We start from the raw sequence: 5,919 nt of genomic DNA, 5'->3' as shown, positions 1-5,919 counted from the left end.
GAAATTCAATTCCTTGGGGTAATAATAAATGACAAGATTTGCTGGAAGTCTCACATTAAATACATTTGCACTAAAATATCTAAAAGCATCTTTGTAATAGCCAAAGCAAGGCATTTATTAGATTACAAATCACTCCACACTCTGTTCTGTTGACTGGTCCTATCTGATTTAAATGACTGAGGTGTGTGGAAACACATATGAAAGTTCATTACAGCCACTATTTATTCTGCAAAAAAGAGCCATCAGAATGATTCTTAAAGCCGGATATCTGGAACACAACAATTCATTATTTGGAAAGTGTAAAATAATAGAACTTTTTGATATGGTAGAATTTCAAACAGCACAATTTCTATACAGAGCCAGGAACAATTTATTACCAAGTTACCTGCAAAAAATGTTTCATGAAAGAGAGGGGGGGGTATGATTTAAGGGAAATGTTTAATTTTAAGATCTAAAGATATAGAACTACGATGAAAAGAGTAAGGAGATGGAACAGACTGAGTGTGGATCTGAAACAATGTCCAAGCATCTACCAGCTCAAAACCAAATATAAACACATTTTTACAAGATATAGGGAGGAAGCGGCTTATTGCTTATTTTTTGTTTTTGTCTTGTTTTTCTTTCTTTCTTTCTTTCTTTCTTTCTTTCTTTCTTTCTTTCTTTCTTTCTTTCTTTCTTTCTTTCTTTCTTTCTTTCTTTCTTTCTTTCTTTCTTTCTTTCTTTCTTTCTTTCTTTCTTTCTTTCTTGTATTTGTCTTACATATTTATATGTTATATTTATATATCAAGGAAATAGGGATGGAAAACAGGAGAAGATAGGGATGTATATAGATATGGATATAAATAAATATGTATGTGTGCGTATATATATATACACACACACATATATATATATATATATATATATATATATATATATATATATATATATATATATATATATATATATATATATATATATATATATATATATATATATATATATATATATATAAATGCTAGGGGTAGGATTTTATTAGTTCTTCCTACTCCTTGTCGAGCATGAAACTGAACGCCTTTGGCATTTAGATTTATGAATTCTCGTGTACTTTGTTTATGACGGTACATTTATTATTTAGTGATTATTATTGTTATTTTCATATTAAAGATTTATTGTTTCATTTATTTATTTTAATTTTTGTGTGCTTGTGTTTGAAATGCCGATGATGATACAGCTTAATGGTTCTGCTTTCACCACAGGAATGCATTTTCCCTGAGCGCCAAAATCCCCAGGACTTGCTGCTTGTTTTAGTTACAGAATCATGCTTAGAAGAAAAGTGGGATTCATCTTGTGCAGAGCCAGCTTGAAACACTGATGTTGGAGGAAAACGGAGAAACAAACAGTTACCCTGAACAGATAAAAGCGCCATGGTAACAGTCTTGTATGACATTTATTGCTAAAAGCTTATGTAATTAATTTCTTGAAGAGCCAGTAACTCACTGCAGAGGTTAGAGGAACACACCTTCTCGCTTCAGACAGCAGAGCCTCTGTTGAGGGCCTTAATGCCTTCGTGCAGAGTTTTACAAACTTAAACTCAAGGTAGTAGTGATTAACGGATGCATTCAGAGCTGTATGACTCGCTCCTTTTCCTCCCTGAATCAGACCGTAAGACCCTAAATTACTCAGTTTAACCATGTGGACAACTTACAGCTGAAAGATGAGGGAAATACTTTAGATGTATGATAGAATGTGTGATAGTTATTTCACATCCAAGGAGCTTGAATTGATCAAAACAAGCTTAGCTTTGTCTGAGATCAATCAGTCAGCATCCTCAGTTTTTTCTTTTCTTTTCAAGTGGTCATGGTGATAATAATGGAATTTTTTTTTTCCTTTGAGACGGCACCGTAGGCATTCAAGACACAAATTGATTCATATCAACACATAAAATAGCACTGAAAAGAAAATAAATCATGAAATAACTTGTATTCATTCTGTCGACAAAGATATAAAAGTCAAAATGAATCAATTTAACCACATTTAGGTTTTGCACAATGTCTCCTCTTAATCTGGGGGGGTGTTTTACCCAAAAGGTGTGACTTTCTTTTTACTTTATGAAAAGACTAGGTCTAAAAAGTCACTTTGATGGAATAAGCAAGAAACTAGTGGAATGCTTCAACGTGCACGCTTTGTTTGTTTATGTATTGACTGATTGTGGTCTATCTGCTTTTTGTTCCAGTGGGAATGTCACGTGCAGCGCTTGCCGCAGCCTTGCAGCAGGTAAGGCATGAAACCACAACACACGGCAGCAGCCATCAGCGTGCATGAGATCTGCTGCTCAACAACGGGCCTATCTGTGTTACTGTAGATCCTGCTGTCTTCGGCGTCAGTTTCCATTTGTCAGGAGCAGACTGCAACTGCTCATTAGCATTTAATCTGTCATTGAGCAACACTGCTGGCCTTTTTGAAGCCAAGCCATAATCAATCTAAATAAAAACACCATCCTGCCTGTCTCGTGCGCTCGCTGCGTCTGTTTGTGCTGGTGTGTGTGTGCAGGCTCGTCGCTCCACGTCCGTGTAAGTGCAGCCAGACGTGACTCTCCGCCTCCTTAGTGAAGCAGGGCCCCGACACGAGTTTGCGTAATGGCACTAATACACTCATAAATCGAAATCAGCCCTCCACTGTCACCGCCGAAGGAGGGAGGCTGGGTGTTGGTGTGAGAGAGAGTATGAAGTCTCCGGCTGCCAACAGTCCAACGCCGTTTATTACACCGTCTGTTTATGGTGCTAAGCTTGGGCACACACCTCTTTTATTCCTCTCTGATAAGACGCTGCTGGGTATGTGCGCACATGGAGGACATGTCACCCTCCGGGCCAGCGCAGTGCTGTTATTAACCCACGTTTCCTTATTACAGCCCGTATCCGCGTTGCTACGGACGATGGGAGAGGAGGATTAACGAGTTAAAGCCCCTTTCTCCCCACTTTGTACTGTTTTTACTTACTGAAGAGTGCTTTCACCCACACTCAGACATACAGGGTTTACACTGCAAAAACAGCCCCTCTAGACATAAGCCTAATATTCCTAAAGCTTGTCAAAACTGTCTTATTTTAAGTAAAAGTATCTCTGCCAAATAGGTTGGAACATTTTTCTTGACGAGAACGTTTTTTAAAGCCAGCAAAATAGTCTAAAATAGCCTTCTAATCTTCAATAAACAAGGTTTCTTTTTTCACTTTCTTAGAAATTAGCGTTTTTTTTTGCAGTGTAAACAAATATTTGTCCTTTCTCTGGGCTGTAGTTGAGTACACAAAGCAGCAAACAGCTGAAAGCCTGCAGGACACGAAGAAAAGAGGATCCTGTAAGAGCATTCCTCTCACGGTGAGAGCAGCAGTCGTCATCACCGAGTCTCCAGGTTAGGGCTGGGCGATATATCGAGATTTTAATATATATCGATATATTTTCAAACGCGATATGGTACGAGACAATATCGTTTATATCGATTTAAAAATTTATTTATTTATTTATTTTTTTTTTTTTACATTTTTTTTTAATGATTTTGATATAGCTTATTTTGTGACAAATTGACTTGAATGTTTTATTTGAGATTTGCACAAATGTTTTGTTATTTGCACAACTGTCGACCTCAGTGGAAAAGTCTGCCTGTTACTGTCTACATTGTATTAATTGCACAGTGTATTTTAATTTAATTGTTATGCAGGAAAGGGATATTTGTTTTATTTTATTCAAGAAGCATTTTTATTCTATATATGCAGGCAGTTTATTTTTATTTAATTTGTTTTATACATTTTGATATTGTGCAGACCTCTGTTAATAAAGGTGTGACATTTGGCACGAGGCTTTGTATTAAAACTGACTGTTTTTTTAAGGGTTTGCCTCAGAAAAAAATGAAGCTAACAGAGATGCTATGCTATAATGCTTTGGGGGAAACCCCAATTAAGGCACAGAAAAAATATCGAGATATATATCGAGTATCAACATTCAGCTAGAAAATATAGAGATATGACCTTTGGTCCATATCGCCCAGCCCTACTCCAGGTATTAAAAAGTAGATCTGATCAGAGCTCAACCTGTGGTTTCTACCGAGTCCTTGAATGACTCTTTACTTTAAAAACATGACCCCCCCCCCAGCTGTATTTTTACATTCTCTTCAACACAGTAATGACACCGCTTAACTGCTTTCCGTAGGATTTATTTTGAGGCCGCGATCCTTCAGCATGTCTGTGATATATGAGTGTTTGGTGTGGTGCATTTGATTAAAAGTGTTTAAAAATGAAAATTGGCCCTGCATTTTTGAGGGTTGTGGTCAAACCGATCCCCTCTTGGGGGAGAGCTGGAAGATTGTCTGATGTTGGTGGTTGAAATTATTTAACTTTTGGCAAACAGGCTGATTTAATGAGATGCTTTGTTTGTCTTTGTTTTCCCAGCGTCTTAAAGAAACATGAAGCTCACTGATGCACACAGTTTCAGGGTCGAGTTTCTGTGGTGACAAATGTTTGTTGATCCCTCAAAGAAAGTGGAAAGTGTTCATATTATTGGTAAAACACTGGCAGTAAGGTGGTTAATATTATTGAGTGAGAAGGTTTCTGGTTTCAATCCCATCGGAGGCGTTTGTGTGTGGAGTTTGCATGTTGTTCCTGTGCAGGGAGCGGAACTCCAGTACTCTGTGGCGGCGTGTCTTTATGTGACAGGGAACCTGTCCAGGGTGAACTCCGCCTTTCGCCTGAAGACAGTGAGGACAGGGTCCTTAAGACCCTGAACAGGAACAAGTATGTATGTGATGTGACATCATGTTGAATGATTAGCAAACGATACAAGCGAGGAAGCTGGGACAAAGATGGAGACTTCTGTTAAAGGGGACCTATTATGAAAAACATGTTTTTTCTTGCTTTAACATATAAAGTGGTCTCCCCTCAGCCTGCCAACTCAGAGAAGGAGGAAAGCAACCAAATTCTGCAGTGTCTGTACAGCCGCCCGGATGAGCCGTCCAGTGTGATGTGACTTCTACGAGCCGTTCAGCCGTTCAGATTCCGCCGGCCGGAGCTTCCGCCATTTTTTCGTAGCGGTGTATCGCGTCATTCAGGCAGCCAATCAGCACAGAGCCTCATTATCATAGCCCCGCCCACTCAGAATCCTGCATAGATAATGAAGTTAGAGAATGGGAAGATAAAGACATGGCTCAGAGGCTGAATTGGCAAAAATAATCAAAAGCTTGTTTTTAAGACATTCAAGGCCTGTTTAAAATAGGTATTAGATGCCATTATGTCCCCTTTAAATTAGTGGAAAATTGAAGGTGGACATGTGCACACTTGTAGATTAGCGTAGCACCCATCATAGCGCAGAACATTTTGCAAATACATTAAAACGATAGAGCCATTTCTGACTGTCACATATTAATCACAGACCACGTTCTCTATCACAAATATCACGTACCGTTCAAGAAGGCAGGACGCTTCTCATTTACTTCCGTTGAGTTGTGGCTTTTTTCGTGGTGTTGTGGGTTTTGTCGTAGTTTGAGACGTCTGGGCCACCGTACTTCAGTGCCTTCTGACTGGCCGGATTCCCGTACCAAAACAAAGTTCATACTCCAAACCATGCTACGATAAAGAAAACTCCCTTGTTATAAAGGGACCAGGGTTAAATAGGGCAAGGGCTGTCTGAGTCTGAGCCCCGGCACATGGGCTCTGACATCATGGGACACGTATCTTCAAACATCTCTAGTGTAGCACAAGGTACTGTTCTTACTTTTGTCAGTTTCAAGTTAATTCAGTGACCTTTCTATGGTTTTTGTTCTTTAGAAGAAGAGTGCCAAAACATTTGTCCATGTAGACAGGCAATTTTTTATCACCACATGCGACCACAACATTAAACTTCTCTCAACCTGGCGCAGGTGCCTGGTAGAGACCCAGTTAGACCCGTAGCAGTCCA

This window comes from Cololabis saira, chromosome 1 (assembly GCF_033807715.1).
Source record: "Cololabis saira isolate AMF1-May2022 chromosome 1, fColSai1.1, whole genome shotgun sequence".
NCBI lineage: Eukaryota > Metazoa > Chordata > Actinopteri > Beloniformes > Belonidae > Cololabis > Cololabis saira.
Note: the sequence above shows the minus strand (reverse complement) of the source record.